This window comes from Lithobates pipiens, unplaced genomic scaffold (assembly GCF_037356315.1).
Source record: "Lithobates pipiens isolate NorthernLeopardFrog02 unplaced genomic scaffold, aLitPip1_a1.2 Scaffold_19, whole genome shotgun sequence".
In the NCBI taxonomy this organism is placed as follows: Eukaryota; Metazoa; Chordata; class Amphibia; order Anura; family Ranidae; genus Lithobates; species Lithobates pipiens.
In genome coordinates this window covers 233,238,999-233,258,649 of record NW_027507764.1, presented here as the reverse complement: position 1 = coordinate 233,258,649, position 19,651 = coordinate 233,238,999, and positions in this window count along the sequence as shown.

Genomic DNA, 19,651 nt, shown 5'->3' with positions numbered 1-19,651 from the left:
AGATAAAGGAGTTAGGAAGCTGAGAGGAACCCTCACCCTCTACAGTCTCACCTCGACTGATTGAGATACCTTGGCAACAGGGGCTTATCTACCATGAGACAAGTAGGGCCTTTGCCTTGGGGGACATTTTTTAGGGGGACAGCACCGCCCCCAGGCTCCCTTTCCTTGCCACTTTACCCTGCTGCACTTAATTCCCCCCCCTCACAAATCCGATGCCCTGCAGCTGTTTATTTCCCTCCTCTGCCTTCCTGCCAACTTTGAGAGCTGCAGGGCATTCACAGAGGGATCTGTTTGGCCAAATAGATCCCTCTCCAATCCTTTGACTCCCCCTTCAGTGCCCCCCACCTCCCTGATTTCTGGGCGCCCCTTCCATGCAGCTGCTGGATGGTTTCCCCACTTCCCCCTCCTGCCGGCTGCAGCCACTGCTAGAGCGAGAGAGCTGGATGGATGGAGAGCGGGGGCTGCTCCATGCCGCTGCTGGCCGGATCCCCCATCAACCCCTCCCACCAGCTGCAGCTGCTGCTAGTGAGGAAGATCGGTGGATGGATGGAGAGCTGGTGAACTTGTTTACCAGCCCCCTTACTTTCCTGAAAGAATATAGACAGCAATCACAGTACTGATCGCTTCTGTATTCATTATTCACTGATACATAGTAAACTGTAAATGAAATATAGTAAACACTGTTTACTATATTTAATTTTATGAATGAATAGGAGTCTCTATATAGACTCCTATCACACTCATCCACAGTGCAGCTTAGGCTGCAGAGAAAGGCACTGTCTTTTCTCCCTTTCTCTGTCTCAAAGAGGTCTGTCTGTCTAAAATAAATAATAATTAAAAAAAAATTGTACCTGTACAAAACAATAAAAATAAAGTTGTAAATTAAAAAAAAAAAATAGTAAGTCTTCCCACATAGCTTGTAAAGTGGATCTGCCTGCTCAGTGGGGGATCTTTCCGCTATGCAGAGTGGACAACCCGCTCTTCTTTATGGGGCTGTTGGAGTGAAACGGACCATCTGTCCATTTCCATCAGACTGCCACCTAATCCGGCGGACAGATGGGGAATAGACCCCCCATCCATCTGTTTTTGGCAGACAGGATCGGCTCAAATGATGGCGAATGTCAACTGACATTAAGGGATGGGAAAAATTTGAATGGAGGGCACCCGATTTTAGTGTTGCCTAGGGCAGCACGAAACCACTGCATGCCAAGCAAGTGGGACCTGTACAGCTGGAGGCCTTTGCAGAAGTCACCATCTATGGTCTAGGACTCAGGGGACGGAGTGAGTAACCGCTGCCTATTTCACCATACAAACTCTATAGGAGAGTGTCACAACAAGTACTTACCGAAGCTGAGATGCCGAGAGCTGTTAGCCCATGCAACTACGCGCACCCCGTCCCCCGGAGGCGGTAGAGGGAGTGGGTGGCACGCATAAGCACTGGCCACCAGCAGGTGTAAGTTCCTGAAAAGGGCTGAGGAGCTGAGGAAGTGAGTTACTGTAGTTCAGGAACTGGCTGAGGGTCCCGTGCATGGTAGTAAACAATCCGGGAAGTAACCAGAGATCAGGCTAATACCTAGCTAGGCATTCAGGAGGGACAACTATTGCCAACCTTCAACCCCTGCTTGGGATAATCTTGTGCTAATGTACCAGTGCTGGGATCAGTATTGGAAGTGCTGTGCCAGTCTGTTAAAAGTAATTCCCCCTTGGAGTATAATCTGGAGTTTTGTGCTAAAAAGACAGTCTAGCCACAGTTGTCCCCGTAGTTCTTATACACTCCCTCCCACACCCGTTAAAGCCTATAAGGGAGATTGCAGCCAAGTGCAATATTTAGCTAGCTTTCAGAGGCACAGCATGTTGTTATCTTCAGTTGGAGCCAGGTGTGCTGGTATTTGGTAGGGAAGACTAAAGTACTTGAAATCAAGTTGGGACTTGTGGCTAGCCAGGATTTACAGTTATTTCAGAGGGAGTACAGTCTAAGATATTTTCTAGAAGTCTGTGATCACTCAAGTTGTCCTTAAAGTTCTACATTGACCAAGTTTGGGGCATCCCATAAAATCCTAATCCCATCCAAGTTATTTACCCCAATAAATAACAAAATCCTGACATTTCTGACTATGTGTGCCTGCTGAAAATTCATGCAGCCTGGCTATGCAGACAAAGCGGGACCCAAATGACAGTGACTCCTGGAGTGGTATCACTACACATGTGTAAATCTACCTTAAGCCCTCCTATCCTTTATAGTCAAGGAAGCTGCCATCTTAGCCTCTGTTTGACCTACAGTAGCCATGGTGCTGCACATGTCATCAGACATGACACCATTGAATGTAACAAATTTGGGAAGCGGTAAAATGTATGTAATTAGCTCTGCTGTAAGCATCATTTGAAGAGGATGACGCAGGCATTGGCAGAATTACTATTCTAACCCTTTAAATAATAACCTTTTTGCATGTAATATATAAATATATGCATGGGGGTCTAGAGAAATGTGGTGACTTAGTTAGCGCACAAGCACAATGAGGTCCAGAGCATACTCAGAGGTCAAGATGTTTTGCAAAGATGGCAGATGTCTGTACCAGAATTAGTTAGTATCAGGCTATGAAAAACATAATTTCCGGTTGGCGGACAAACAATAGGCATTTTAATTCAATGAGCATATGATTCCTGTATGCAAGAGAGCACACTTTTTTTCTAGAAGATCGCTATCTTTGTTTTGTCTTTTAAGTACAATATTTAGCATGTGGAAAACTCTAACAACAGTGTAGCATTATTCTCTCAAATATATGATACATAAGAAAACAGTTTAGAAACATGACAGTATTTAGATTTGATTGTGTGCAATCAAATTCAATGTTCATAGAATGTACTTGGGATGCATGATAAGTCTGCATCGTGTATATGTGGGATTTACTAATAAATGTATTCTGCCATGGGGTATGCATTCCAGCTCCTGATCTTACACTAGCTAAGTTGTGACATGTCTAAAATAAAAATGTGTTTTTTTCTCTAGTGTTTTGGGTCTAAGTAGGCAATGTCAGTTGTTTTAAATCCGCATACCATGTAGGACTAAAACCACATCAAGTGCAGTAGGCTTTTAAAGAACTCTAATGGGTTAAAAGCTTTAGCGAACAATATGCTGAAAGGTATTGTGCTGTGTAAGCACATATCTGTGTTCAAACATTAGTAAGCATGCAGATTCGATATATTGTTTCATGACTAGGGTAGCCAGATAACTTACTTCCCCAACAATACATGTAAACCTTAACTATTAACCTTAAAATAAATACTCGGACACCTGCTTGGATGAAAATGGCCTCAACGGCCTTTATTTAAATAACAATAAAAAACTAAGCTTTATTTTAAATATTTTAATAATACAAAAACTTGTAACAACTTCCAGTTACCCAAAAGACCCTAAGTGCTTTTTGACTGGTCCCTGACGACCCCTTATTATTTTGAGCCTGTGATCCCCTCTTCGTCAGCATCTGTCCCCAGCCGCCAAACTTGCCTCGAGGACTCACTAACTGACCACAGACCCCCCAAACATGTTAGCCATTAATCTGGACTGACATCAGCCCAAACACAATGACTCCATCTCTGGCATGGGTCCCAACCTTTTTCAAATGACCCATGCATTTCTACATATATATTTTCATATATATATATATATATATATATATATATATATATATATATATATATATATAGCAGTCGCCAAGGACCCAACGCCACACCCCGTAACGACAACACTACAAACCAAACCACTATCTATTATTAGGGAGGGCGGGCGGGAACGTCTCTCCTCGCTTGCTGACCCCCAACTGCTGACTTGCCCCAGCCTGGCACATGGAAGAAGGAACCACACTCCTCCCCCCTTGTGACAATCCACCAATGGGGTAAGTACGCCTGCATCCTAAAAACCACCCCCACGCTGCTTTTTCTTAGCCCAGTCATTCCCTTGCACCCTGTCATGTATGTCCTGCGCTTCCTTTTTAATACAGCTCCGTACATGTCTTGACTAGGGTAGCCAGATAACTTACTTCCCCAACAATACATGTAAACCTTAACTATTAACCTTAAAATAAATACTCGGACACCTGCTTGGATGAAAATGGCCTCAACGGCCTTTATTTAAATAACAATAAAAAACTAAACTTTATTTTAAATATTTTAATAATACAAAAACTTGTAACAACTTCCAGTTACCCAAAAGACCCTAAGTGCTTTTTGGCTGGTCCCTGACGACCCCTTATTATTTTGAGCCTGTGATCCCCTCTTCGTCAGCATCTGTCCCCAGCCGCCAAACTTGCCTTGAGGACTCACTAACTGATCACAGACCCCCCAAACATGTTAGCCATTAATCTGGACTGACACCAGCCCAAACACAATGACTCCATCTCTGGCATGGGTCCCAACCTTTTTCAAATGACCCATGCATTTCTACATATATATTTTCATATATATATATATAGCAGTCGCCAAGGACCCAACGCCACCGCGGAACAAGTGTGAAACCTTACACTTGTGACCGCCGCCAAGCCAACAAAGCCCGGTGTACTCCATCTTCCAGCCCTAAGGCCCACAGATCAATGCCCACAGGGTTCAAATGAACCCCGTCACCCCTCAAATACCTCCAGGTGTCCACCTCCAGCTCCCAATGACGAACGACCACCCCTCCATTCCGGGCCACAAACCTTCCCACCTCCTTGTTTACCTTAATCCTGGTTTTGTTCAGTTTTTCCCAGGACCGAGCCCCTCTCCACGACATGTGGGCCACTATATCCGACCACACCACCGTCATGTCTGGGAAAGCGGTACGGAGCCTCAAGAAATCCCACTGGATATCTTTGATCACCTGTCGCATCGATCGGACCCCCAGATCATTGCCCCCAACATGGAGCACCAAAATATCCGGGGACCGATCCAAAGCAGCAAAACAATGTACCTCGGGGACTACCTTATGCCACATCATCCCCGGAATCCCAATCCACCTGACCGTGCCTTCCTCCCTGACCACCCTGAGTTGTCTACCTTCAGGCCTGACATCTGCCCTCCTGGCCCCCCAAAAAACAAAAGAATGTCCCATTATCCAAACGAGACATCTTGGGGGATCTGAAAAGACATAACCAAAGGAAAAACATTCAAACCCATCAACATTATTAATAGACAAAATTAACAAAGCAAATCAGTACAACAGTTGTGGCCTAACATATAACCGGTACCTAGCCGATTCCCACCGACCTATCCTCTTAATGACTTCCGACGGAAGTCCCCATCGAGCTGCTTCAGTAGCCGCCCCTATCCTAAAAGAGTGGGAAGCATACTCACCCGAAGGAAGACCAGCCGCCTCCAGACACTTTCGAAAAACCGCAGGAAATTGAAACCTGGACAGGCAGGATCCATCCTGATGTACAAACAACGCCCCCTCCCCCGGCGGACGGAGTGCCAAAAACTGCTGCATGGCCGTAACTGGACAAAGCTGCTCATCCACCCCTTGAAACAACTCTACCCAGGCCCCCCTTCCTTCCTGATCCATCTTCGACTTCCTAATCCAGATCCTTACCTTGCCTCCCGAGCATTGGACGTCACCCCACCGCAGTCCACCAGCCACCCTCCTGGACGGCGAGACTAGCTCCCCAATCCGGAAGGCCCCAAAGAACGCCAACACAAATGCCGCCTTAAACAGTACTACCTCGAAACCCGTTGAACACACCTCCCCCAACACTGACAGAACTGACCCCAGCACCGCAAAAGAAACGGTGCGCCTGGAGTCGCGTTTTTGGGAACCCCGTCTGTAACCCCGCGAGCCCTGCGGACCAAAAATGCCTTTGTGACATCCACCCTACCTTCCATCTGAAACCAGAAGGCCAACGCAGCCATTTTCTGTCCTATGGCTGCCCCAGACACGCCCCTTGCAGGATTAGCACATACAAAGATCAACACCAGCATCTCCATCCCTTCCCCCTATACCTCCTACCTCATTCACCAAGACCAACCATTCCTGCCAAACTTTCTGATAAGCCTTCCACGTTCCTGCGCTGAGAGACGGTCTGATCAATCCTGCGGCGACTTCAATGCAACCGTCCACAGCTCCTGCGGGCACAGTTCCCCTTCCCGACTTGCCTCCGGTGCCAATTTGCGAAACGTGTCCCACTGGAAACGAGACAAAGCATCCGCTAAGCCATTGTCGACCCTAGGGATATGCACAGCATATATAAACGCATTTATGCGCAAACAGCAAAGCACCAAGCGCCGCAACAATCTTATCACCGGGGGAGAAGAGGCCGAGATGTTATTAATGGCCATCACCACCCCCATGTTGTCGCAATTGAATCGCACCTTCCTGTTCTCAAAGACCTCCCCCCACAACTCAACAGCTAAAACGATGGGGAATAATTCCAGCAAGACTAAGTTTTTGAGAAAACCCGCTTCCCTCCAACTCTCCGGCCTCAGACCCGCGCTCCACCTACCCTGACAGTAAGCGCCATAGCCACCCGAACCGTCCGCGTCCGTGAACAAGACCAGATCAGCATTGCCGACCGGCCCAACCTGCCAAATAGCCCGCCCATTGAAATCCGCCAGAAAGGAATCCCAAATCTTCAAGTCTTCCTGTAACTCCCTTGTCAACCTCACAAAGTGATTCGGCATGCGCACCCCGCCGTGGCAGCCGCCAATCGTCTACAGAAAATGCGCCCCATAGGGATAATCCTGCGAGCAAAATTCAATTTGCCGAGCAAGGACTGCACTTCCTTCAAGCGAAGCTTACGCTTGCCACTGGCCACACACACCTCCTGCCTCAATGCCACCAATTTGTCCTCCGGCAATCTACATTCCATTGCCATCGAATCAATCGTGATTCCCAGGAAAATCAAGTCCGATTTTGGGCCTTCTGTCTTATCCACCGCCAGGGGGATCCCAAATCTGTTTGCTAAATGCTGAACTGTCCCGAGCAAAATGCCGCAACAACGAGAATCCGGGGGGCCTATGCATAAAAAATCATCCAAATAGTGGATAATAGAACTCACCCCCGCAACCTCCCTAACCGCCGATTCAAAAAATGAGCTGAACTGTTCAAAATATACACCAATGGGGTAAGTACGCCTGCATCCTAAAAACCACCCCCACGCTGCTTTTTCTTAGCCCAGTCATTCCCTTGCACCCTGTCATGTATGTCCTGCGCTTCCTTTTTAATACAGCTCCGTACATGACTTAAAATAAAGATTCCAGTGATTGATGAACACTGCTTTATATGATACATTTCATTTCTGCAACAGCATAGCAAACAGGGTTTTTTTACATGTTGTTTAGCTTGGTGCATGTGCCTTTAACTTCTAAGCAAGTTCGTCACTTCCATTTATTTATAGTTATATATATACACAGAACTACATTGCTATAGAAACGACTTCACTTATAAATCATTCCCTAAGTTCTCATTGTCATTTTTTAACTTCATCTTTATTTTCATTTTTTCCAACATACAAAATTTCCATACAAAAAACAATAAGATATATTCCATAAAATACATACCCTTAAATCTGCCCCCCCCCCCCCAAAACCCCCACTCCCTAATAGATTAATATATTAGCAAAACAGACTTTCTCTTGGGGTTTCAATCCATACTTTCCAAAACCTTTCCTTTCAAGTCTACTCACCCCCCCCCCCCAAGTAGGCCAGTTTTTCCCTTATTATTATATTGTTGATCATTCCCAACCAATCCATTACCGATGGTGGCTTAGGTTTTATCCCTTACCAGGTAATTGCCTTTCTGGCTTGATATAGACATCTCAGTACTGCTATTCGTTTAGCCCCATATACCACAAGCTGCTCCATATATCCCAACACACACAGCACCAGATCCAATCATAAACTTATTCCAAATACTGTTTATTTTACCCAAAACCTCTTTACAATATTTATATAGTTTGGGACACATCTAAAGCATATGAATCAAGTCTAAATTTCAGACTCCACATCTGGGGCAAGCATCATCCGGATGTCTACCAGACCAAAACAATCTTTTAGGTGTGTAGTATGCTCTATGGATGAGCTAAAAGAGACAACAAATCTATTGAGGTTAATATACTATTCAATTGAGCATCTGTTAGTTCCCCCACATCATCCTCCCATTTTGCTCCACTAGATAGCTGAGAATCTTTTTTTAGTAGTTTTAGATGTATGTTTTTATATAATTTTGAGATATGTTTTTATATAGATTTCAAAGTAGAGGCCGCTTCCTTTAGGGAAGCAGCCTCTACCAAGTGTTTTCAATAAGTGTTTTCAGTGTTTTCAATAAGGGAGTTTTACTCCATTCTAACCTCCCCTCATTAAACTGTGTTGTCAGTGCATGTCTTAGCTGCAGAAACTGATAGAAATGTATATTTAATAGCCCAAATTCCTCTTTTACCTCCTGAAAGGTCTTCAGAACCCTTGCTATGTATAATTGCATAAGCCTTACCACTCCAGCCCCTCAAGCTCATGCAAGATCACGTTGTCCCAAATAGGTGTACATTCTGTAAATCCTGAGTATTGAAGTATTGTTCGTGTTGTATTCCATACCTACACCATCAACTTTCCCGTGGAGCACCGACCTTCCTTCCCCAAGGAGTCTGCTTCTAATGCTTCCATCAAAGATGTGTGTCAGGTACAGGCTAATATTGCATGTGAGTTATCTAGTGGTGTTATTGCTCACCTCCCAGCCAAGCACCTGTTGTAGCTGGGCCACCAGTCAGAAACTCCAGGGGTGCTGCACAACCAGACCCCTCCTATCTCTTGGTAACTGTAACACTCATAGATGGATTCTAGCTTGCCTTTTCCTCCAAATCAGTTCCCTAAAGAGGCCAAACCACACTCCGTGGAATCAAATTGGTGAATTGTGCAATTAAAGTTGAGGTAACCACTCCATTTTAATTAGGCTACCTCGACCCATTACTAACAGGGGAAGACAGCTCCATATTTAACATTTCTCCCTAAATACATTTATTAGAGGCTCTAAGTTTTTTTTTATACATATACAGCTTAGGATTTACTATTATATTTATTCCTTGATATTTAAAGCTCTCCACTAACTGTAGATGTCTAGCACTCTCCGTTAACTCCTTTCCCAATCTATTAACCGGGAGGAGAACCGATTCCTTCCAGTTTATAGAAAGCCCAGACATTCAACTGAATATTTTTATGATATCCATCGCTGCGGTTAGCGAATAGTATTTAGAAACAGGAGAATATCATCTGCATATAGCGAGATCTTTTCTTCATCCACCCCTCTTCTAATATTTCCTTCTGTCCTAATTGCTATTGCCAAAGGTTCCACCACTAGGGCCAAAGGAAGGGGCAATAAAGGACACCCCTGCCTTGTCCCCAAAAAAACAGTGGAAAATATTTAGAGAGTCTTTCATCTTCACTTCACCTTTGGACCAGTATACAACAGTTTCACCCATTTTATAAAGGAGGGGCTGACCACAAATAGTGCTTCTCAATGCTGTCAAACACTTTGACAGCATCGAGGGACAACACAACTCTTGAACTCTTGATCCCACCTCTTCTAATGGGATTTGTAAGTTTAAGAATAGTCTCCTAATATTTAACGATGTGGCTCTACCAGGGTTAAAACTACACTGATTGGGATAATTTATATTGTGAACTATCTAGCTTAATCCAATGGCTAGTACTGGCACCAATAATTTAATATCTGCATAAAGCAAAGAGATAGGTCTATATGATGCAGGTTGGGTTAGATCTTTACCTTTTGGTAATATTATTATCATAAATAAATGTAGAATTATACTCATGCTTAGTGAATAAAAAAACAGCAGCTGAACACTATATTATATTATTATGACTGATATGCAGTTTCAATACAACTGTGAAAAATAAAAATAAAAAATGCATATGTAAATAACACAATGCATATTAAGCATATACTGAACTGTAAAGTGCAAACGTGCAATAACAACTGTGACCAATGTGTAATAATAAGTGACAATACAAAAAAATTTAACAAAAGTTCATACATGACTGATGTTCAATAGCTGATATTCAGTAAAGGAGATCCCATATAGGTGTAAAGCATTGATCAGGTACTTGGCAGTGTGATACCCATCACCATAGTAGGATTAAAGGCTTACCAGAAAGCCTGCGACCACCATACTCAGGAGGGTCACAAAGCGCTTTGTTGGATCAAAGATCCACTAAAGAGGTGTCCAAACATCTCCCACCAGAAGCCTGTGTGTGCACTCGGTGATGATCAAAAGCCTTAAAGCGGGAGTCCACCGGGACTCCGCGTTTTTTTTTTTTTTAAAGCCAGCAGCTACAAATACTGCAGCTGCTGACTTTTAAAATAGTGACACTTACCTGTCCAGCGCACCCGCGATGTCGGCACCCGAAGCCGATCTCTAGATCGACACTCGAGTGCTGCCGCCGCCATCTTGGGTATGGGAATCAGGAAATGGAGCCTTTCGGCTTCATTTCCCGGTTCCCTACTGCGCATTGCGCAAGCCGCGCTGCGCAATGAGGACGGTCCCCGCTGCCTCTGGGATCTGTGTGTTTCCCAGCAGGCAGCGGGGCACTTGCGGGAAGGGGCGGGCACTTGCGGAAAGGGGCGTAAGTTACGCCCCTTTCTGCAGAGAGTTATCCCGGAAGTGGGTGCAGTTACCTGGATTATCCAGGTAACTGCACCCCCCTCCCCTCTGAAAGGTGCCGATTGTGGCACCGGAGGGGGGGAGGGTTCCGATGAGCGGAAGGTCCACTTTAGGGTGGACCTCCGCTTTAAGTTCAGACAGCCTAAGGCAACAGGATGTTTGTATATGCAAAGAGACAAGAGGCTCCAGAGAGTGTAATATTGTCTCTGTAACAGTTTTATTGGCAATGCTGCAGTGCTGCATACACAAGTTTCAAACACAGAGTAAATCCCCAGTGTAAAACAAGCCAAAAGCAATTCCTTACAGGTTACAGAGCCATAAAAGTGATTGCGTATGTGCAGATCCGTTTTCCAATGCCCATGTAGAAGCCCTGGCAACATTATCTCTCCATATTCCTTATAAATCTCTTTTGGTAGTCCGCATTGCCCAGGTGTTTTAGCAGATACCATCACTGTCTCTTGTAATTCTTCAATAGTAATGGGTCTTTCCAATGATTCCCTATCTTCCCCTTAAAGATGTGGAATTGTTAAACCCTGGATGAACTCCCTCCACTCTTCACCTACCTTTCCCATCCTAGAACTATACAGGTCAGAGTAGTACTCTTTAAAGACATTCACTATTTCTACTGGACACCTAGTCACCCTTCCAGCATAAGTCTTAGTGGACATTGTGGTAGACATAGAAGTATTTTGAGACCTTGCCAAGAGATCCAGCGAGTGTCCAGTGCTTTCTCCTTCTTCATAGTGGGCTGTTTCAACCACTTCAGCCCCGGAGGGATTTACCCCCTTCCTGACCAAGCTCTTTTTTGCGATACGGCACTGCGTCACTTTAACTGACAATTGCACAATGGTGTGACATTGTACCCAAACAAAATTGATTTCCTTTTTTTTCCCACAAATAGAGCTTTCTTTTGGTGGTATTTGATTACATCTGCGTTTTTTATTTTTTGCGCTATAAACAAAAAAAGAGCTACAATTTTGAAAAAAAGCAATATTTTTTACTTTTTTCTATAATAAATATCCCCCAAAAATATATAAAAAAACGAATTTCTTCCATTGTTTAGGCCAATATATATTCTTCTACATATTTTTGGTAAAATAAAAGTTGCAATAAGTGAATATTGATTGGTTTGTGCAAAAGTTATCGCATTTACAAAATAGGGGATATATTTATGGCATTTTATTATAAAAAAATGTTATCAGTAGTAAAACGGCAGTGGCGGCGATCTGCGATTTTTATCATGACTGAAAAATTGTGGCAGTCAGATTGGACACTTTTGATACTATTTTAGGACCATTGGCATTTATACAGCGATCAGTGCTAAAAAAATGCACCGATTACTGTGTAAATGTCACTGGCAGGGAAGGGGTTAAACACTAGGGGCGATCAAGGAGTTAACTGTCTTCCCTCAGCATGTTCTAACTGTAGGGGGGGTGGGCTCACTAGAACATGACAGAAATCACTGCTCCCGATCACTGAGAGCAGTAGATCCCTGACATGTTGCTAGGCAAAACAGGGAAATGTCTTGTTTACATAGGCATCTCCCCATTCTGCCTCTCCGTGCCACGATCGCGGGCCACCGGCAGACATCGAGTCCGCAGGATACATCGAGTCCGAGGCGAGCTAGCTGCGCATGACGCATCGGCATACGGGTACATTGTTTTACGCACCTGTGCCAATTTGCTAACGTATATAGGCGCGAGCCAGGTCGGCAAGTGGTTAAGAAGTACAATACAGCACAAGTACAGTACAGCTTTTTTCAGGGTTACTCTTCAATATAACTTTTATTCCTCAGTCCATTTGGCTACATTATTTGGTGATGGATCTTCTATATATACTTTTTCCATTTCGGTCACTTTCCCCATTATGTTAATTTCCCAGTCCTTAGAAAAAAACTTCCTTTTAGAAATCTGCTGAATTATTTTCCCCCTAAATAGGCTTGCAGTGTCCCACACCATACCTGGTGTTGCTGATGTTCTATTATGCACCAGAAATTCCCAGAGTGTGTCTATCATATACTCTTTAGGGCTAATTAGTTGTAACCAAATGGGGTTCACTCGCCACTCTCCCTTCCCCCACCGCTTCCCTGTTCCTAATGTTAGAATTAAAGGGGAATGGTCTGACAGCCCTATCTATCCGGGAGAGTGATAAGTGCATTCCAGAGTGGCATGAAAAATGTCCTGGCCGTTTTTTAATGCATCCCTAGCTGCCAGGTGCTGCATGCAGGCAGCCCATTCAAGTCTATGAGGATGCAGCGGCTGCACAGACAACCTATTGCCTGTATTAAGACTTAGGTTTGCTTAAAAAATATGACACTAAAAATAACATGGTGTATCCTAATCTCATGTTATTTTGGGACTACTGCAATAAAACAGTTTTTTTTTTTTTTTGGTGTAAAAGCAGTAAACTATATTCAGAAACAAATTTGCTTCACTCATGAAGTTATGTAATGTTATATAATGTATAGGCCTCATTCCCAGAGGTGCTGATGCCCTTGCATCTTTATTTAATTATGCATCCCTAGAAGCCAGGTTCTGCATGCAAACAACCCATTCAAGTCTATGAGGATGCAGTGGTTGCACAAACACAGTCGCTCATCCTAACATGACAGGCGTACTGGTTTGGATGAGCAGTGAATGAGCAGTTCACGAGCACTGACGCCCACAAACCTATCAAACTAGGACAAGCAACTGTGTCTATGCAACCACTGCGTCCTCATTTGCCTTGCACACACGGTCGGACATTCCGACAACAAAATCTGTCTGATTTTTTATGACTGATTTTGTCCTAAACTGGTGTTGCATACACACGGTCGGACAAAGCTGTCAGAAAATCAGATCGTTCGGAACGTGATGACGTTCGCTCGTTACGATGGGACCATGTCGAGGCTAGTAGCCAATAGCTCTTGTAGTTTGATCTGCGCATGCATAGCACTTTGTCCAATCTGAATTCTCTACAAACGATCAGAAAAAGTCAGATCAGATATTTTTGTCGGAAAATTTGAGATCCTGCTCTCAAATTTTTTCCGTCTGAATTTCCGACGGAAAAAGTCTGATAGAGCCCACACACAATCGGATTTTCTGACAATATAATCGGATCGAACCTTTTCCGTCTTAATTTCCGACCATGTGTAGACTTGAATTGGCTGCTTGTATGCAGCACCTGGCAGCTAGGGATGCATAAATAAGTAGCTTGTTAAAGGTGCATAGGCATCTGCGCCTCTGTGAATGAGGCCTAAAACATTACATAACTTCATGTAATCATCCTTAGTGAACCAAATTTGTTTCTGAATTTGCTTATAGCTTAATGTTAAAAAGTTTTATTGCAGTAGTTCTAGAACAACATGGGCTCAGTGTACACCATGATGGATAAATTAATCATTATTAGTGTCATATTTTTTAAGGAAACCTAAATCATAATACAGGTAATAGGCATATTAATGAACATCGTCCTTTGTTTACAACATTAGAAAAATATGAGCTGCATTATCGTAGCATTAAATTGTGTGATGTGACTTACAAAATGTCATATCCCCTCAAGACATCTTTTTTAATTTAGCTTTATACATTCATATTTAATATTAATGCACTGTATCTTCATATTTCATTTCTCATCTTTAATATCATATAGCACATATCAACCAGCCTACAGCAACGTATTCTGCATTCTGATAATGTTTAAATCTTCTGAAGAATATGATTGCACTTTGAATGGGTGCAGTCATTTAACTCTATCCCTGGTCAACTGCTATTAAGTTAATGTGGTTTATCTGGGGATAATGAAATACTTGAATTGCATCTTCAGACTCTTTCAACCTGCCTTCAGCATATACAGTTATGCCGCGTATACACGACCGGACTTTCCGGCAGACTAGGTCCAATGGGATCAGTCCGTCAGATAATCCGATCGTGTGTGGGCTAGTCCAATAGTTTTTCAGAAAAAAAATCAGACGGACCTAGAAATAAAACATGCTTCAAATCTATCCGATGAACTCAATTCCGACAGACTAAAAATTGGGAAAACTGTTCGTCTGTGTGCTGTTCTGAAGGACCAAAAATGACGCAAGGACAGCTATTGGCTACTGGCTATTGAACTTCCTTGTTTAGTCCGGTTTACATCATCGCGTTCAAACCAAACAGACTTTTGAACGGACTTAGTTCATTCGTGTGTGGCCAAGTTCATTAGTTCGGAAAGTCAGTCGGACCACCGCTGATAGTCCGTCGAAAAAGTCCGGTGTGTACGCATTATGTTTTTGTTTTGTTTTTCAGCTGGTGGGCTATCATCAACACAAATGAGGTGTGTTGGAATGGAAGAATCCTCCCTATTGTAGCATTGTATTCTGATAGTGGGGACTCTCCATTGTCACAATACACTGATCAACAGCTGCAGCCATTTAGCTGCAGCCGATGATCGATTCAAGTTTTCTAAAATAGCTGTTTGACAGAAGTTAATCTATTGACCAACTACTGTTGAACAGAGAGTGCTATACACAGATCAAAATTCAGCCAATCGCTGCATAATTTTACATTTCTCAACACTAACCCTCATCTGCCATAAGGCCCAACCTTCTATTTTATCGATGTCTTGCTGTAATTATGTTACATCTTGCGCCAAAGTTATCTCCAGACACAACTTGGTGTCATCAGCAAACACTAAAATTAAGCTCTTGATTCCAACCTCTGTATCATTAAAGTGTTTTTTTACCTTTGTACATTCTATATATTAACCACTTCCAGACCACCCCACGTGCATATACTGCGGCAGGGCAGCCCTTCAGTGCGAAATCACGTACCTGTACATGATTTACTTTTCTTGGTCTGGGGCACACATGCGCACCGCCGACGACCAGCTCCCTCTGTGATTGAACACAGAGGGAGTCAATTCACACTCACCTTAGGGAAAATCATGCCTCTGGTATAGTGGTCTTTAATATTCCTGAAAGTCTTTGGTCCTTTTAGTCTCCTCAAATGCGCTCAGAACAACTTCTTCAACATTTGCTCAGTGTAAAAAGAAAACTTTAATCACGCAAAATTGCTTCAATAAATATATTTTATTAAACTAAACATTCACACTCACATAGCAATCTTCTTGTACAATGCATACCATCAAAAAGCTCGCCTCCTCACCGTTCATTCCAGATTTACCGAGGCATCGACAGTGATGTCACAGCTCTGCCCCAAATGTTGCTTGACTTCTTCAAGGTAAAGGAATCTAGTCCACTAGGCTCCTTTCCCTTGAAGTCACATGACCAGTGACACAATGCGTCGGGCAGAGCCGGTGAAGTCACTTCTCTGTAAATGGCCTGGTCATGAAGGGGGGTAAACCTTCCAGAGCTGAAGTGGTTAAAGTAAAAAAACCTTCTCTGTGCAGATCTCCCCCAGCCACCCTATACTAACCTGAGCCTGACCTTGGTCCAGTGCTGTGTATGAGAGCACTGGGCAGATTGATAGCAGCGTGAACCATTGGATCCTGATGTTGTCTACCAAATCCTATGATGAGAGAGTGGGGGATGGGCCAAAATCATTGCACAGAGCAGGTAAGTATGACGCTTACAAAATAATGTATCCCTTAGAACCACTTCAACCGCTTGCCGACCAGCCACCGCAGTTGTACTGTGGCAACATGGCTCAGCTGTGTGAATCACCATTATGTTAAATCGCTCCCTCTGGTAGCCACTAGAGGTGCATGCGCAGCTCGCCTCCGGAGCTGATGCGAGTGTCCGGTGGTCTCCATGACCGCCAGGCTCCTGCAATCACTTGACATGACAAGAACCAGGATCTCTGTGTGTAAACACAGATCCCGGTTCTCTAAGGGGAGAAGTGACAGATCGTTTTTTCATACAAAGTATGAACAGTGATCTGTCATCTCCCCTAGTCAGTCCCATCCCTACTTCAGTTAGAACACACACTAGGAAACACAATCAACCCCTTGATCTCCCCCTAGTGTTAACCCCTTCACTGCCAGTGACATTTTTACAGTAATCAATGCATTTTTATAGCACTGATCGCTGTATTTATGCCAATGGTCCCAAAAATGTGTCAAAATTGTCCGATGTGTCCGCTTTCCTTCTCTGGGATGGCTGCTCAGCTGTCGGCTAATTGCCAGCTCTCATCTCTCTCCACAGTTACCAGCTGTTCCTGATAATGTTCGTCTGACCTGCCTACTTAAAGCTGTCCAGCTCACTTCATCTCTGCCTTCGCCTTGGTCACATCACAAGAAACCATCTCCTGCTTTTAAGACTGTCTGTTTTAAGACTGGCTTTCTGACATCCCTTCTGGCTCCTTATGCCCCGTACACACGAGCGGACTTTTCGACATCCAAACTCCGACGGACTGAGTCCGGCGGACTATCCGATCGTGTGTGGGCTGCAACGGACTTTAGCGAAGCTAAAGTCTGACGGACTTTAGAAATGAAGCATGCTTTAAATTTTCCCGACGGAACTCCGCCGGACCCGGTCCCCTTTGAAAAATCCGCTCGTGTGTGTGCTACTCCGACGGACTAAAACCGACGCTAGGGCAGCTATTGGCTACTGTCTAGGAACTTCCTACGTCGAATCCAGTCGTACGTCATCACGTTCGACTCCGTCGGAGTTTGGTGTGATGGTGTGTGGTCAAGTCCGTTCGGTCGAAAAGTCCGCCAGAACTCCGTCGGAACTCCGGCGGAACTCCGGCGGAACTCCTTTGGAGGTCTGTCAGACTTAATCCCTCTCGTGTGTACGGGGCATTATACTGCTTGCTGCTACTCTACTTGGATTCCTGACTTCTGGCCTGGCTGATTATCCGATCTGGTTATTGAACTCTGGCCTGGCTGACTACTCAATCCGGTAACTGGACTCTGGCTATGCTTTTGACTACGCTTTCTCTATTTACCTTTTTATTTTTATTTAATAAATAAGTGTGATTTAATTGTACTTCTGTCTCAGTCTGATTCATGGTTTCTGACACCTTCTTGCATTCCCTAAGATATGTGCTGCTCAGGCCACCAATTTTTTTTTTAAATAGTTGATGTCTGCCATGGGGACCTGTGGCTTCACCAATTCCAGCAGTTTCTCCATCGCTGCCTGCCTCTTTATTTTGTTATTATATTGTGGATGTTTCACCTGCCACAGACAGGGCAGCTTCCTGTACTTGTCTATGAAGATTGGGAGAAAGCTGTGGTCTTTGAACCCATCCATTGTCTCTGCAAGACACAACATGAGACAAACACTAATGTCAGGCTAAACTCTCCTAATCCTGACCCAATATAGGCCTTGATCTCTAAGCAGTATAGGCTAGTGATGCACCAAGTTAAAATTGTACCTTCGTTAGAACGAGCTTGCTTCCGTCAGATCGTACACGTGTTATGCTTTATATACACTGCGCATGCGTGAAACTCTGCCCGCCCCTGACGTTCTTTCTAGTCTATTCCCTGCCCCTTCTCTTTCGGCCCAGTGGGGAGAGCACATGATGGAGACACAGCAGGTGCATGATAATCTCAGCAACGAGGACAATGAAAGCCAAGAGCCACAAACGTCCCAATCCTGCACGAGATTTAAGGCCTCAAATATGTTCTTTGTAGAGATGGTGGAGATGGCGGACATCTTGAAGAGGGCCAACTATGACGGGAAGCAGGGACTTAACCTAAACCCAAATGTCAGAAAGGCCAAGATCATGGCTAAAGTTGTGAAGAGTCTGCAGAAGAATTATGGGGTACAGCGATCCAAGTATCAACTTGAGGAAACGATGGTCAGACCTCAAATTGTGGGAGAGGGATCAGTACAGAAGAATCAAAAGAGTGCTTCTAAAAAGTAATTAGTTGTCCTGTGTTCCTATTATTATTATTACTTGCATACTGGCCCATGTGCTTTGCTTTACTGTTGTACAGTTTAAAATGGCAACTTTCATGGTCATGGGCACATTAATCGGTCGTAGGAAACATTGTTCATTCGCCCACTAGAATACAATGTTTTCGGCAGATGCAGGTTAACTACATTTGCTCAGGCCTATTTGTATTAAAAGAAATTTGTTGTCTATATGGGTTTGTAAGTAGAATGAAATGCAAACTTGATTCAGTGTAAGTAAAGGACACTCAGCAGCTGTTTATACATCTGTTTATACATCTGGACGCAAGAGCACTAGTGTGGGACACCAGAACAAACTTTTTTAGAGTGTCCCACACAGGTGCTCCAGTGGATACTAGGGGTCTCTCCATGTGCGAAACTTGTCCAAAAAAAGGAAGTATTCCAGCTTTAGAAAGGAAATAAAAATGTCTTTAGCTTGGAAATCTGCCAAAACACACACTTGTACTGGTTCTGGAAGTTGGCGAAATTGTCACCACAACCGGTGAGTGTCTGAGACCACAGCTTCAGATAAAAGATGGGCGGCTGCATATTTATAATACGTGGTGTGTTTTTTTTGTTTTTTTTAGGTGATGCGGGTGTTGTGGAAGAAGAATGTAATTTCACAAGTGAAAGTGCCCAGATCCTCATCGGGGAGATAATGGGGTGCAATCGCAATTTCGAAAATCTAAGTAAAACATCAATGATGTTCAACAAAAAATAAAGAACATCATTGATGTTTTAGGGAGAATCTGAAATGCACAAAAATGTAACCCTTTTTTATTGTGTATTTTTGCTTTTAAAACATGTGCTATCTGCCATCAGGGAATATCAATGTACATGGTTATTTTGTAAAGGCAAATCCACTTTTCAGTGTAGTTTCACTTGCACTTTTGCAGTACACTTGTAGTGCAAAGTGGATTTGCCTTTAGTAAATAACACCCACAGTGCTTTATCATTTTCCACAATCACGCCATTTTCATGACTCCCCAAATTTCATTTAGGGTGCTGAAAATTATGAATATTTTTCTCAGTAATGCATTTCATACATTAACAACGAAAACAAGGTGTGTGTAGCAGACCCACAACATAATAGTTTGCTGAAGAAGAGGTTGTCACCTCATGTATCAAAGAAATGTTGTTTTCACTATTGAAGAAAAAGGCCAAAAAAAAAAGACCATTAGATAACCCAGGAGACAGC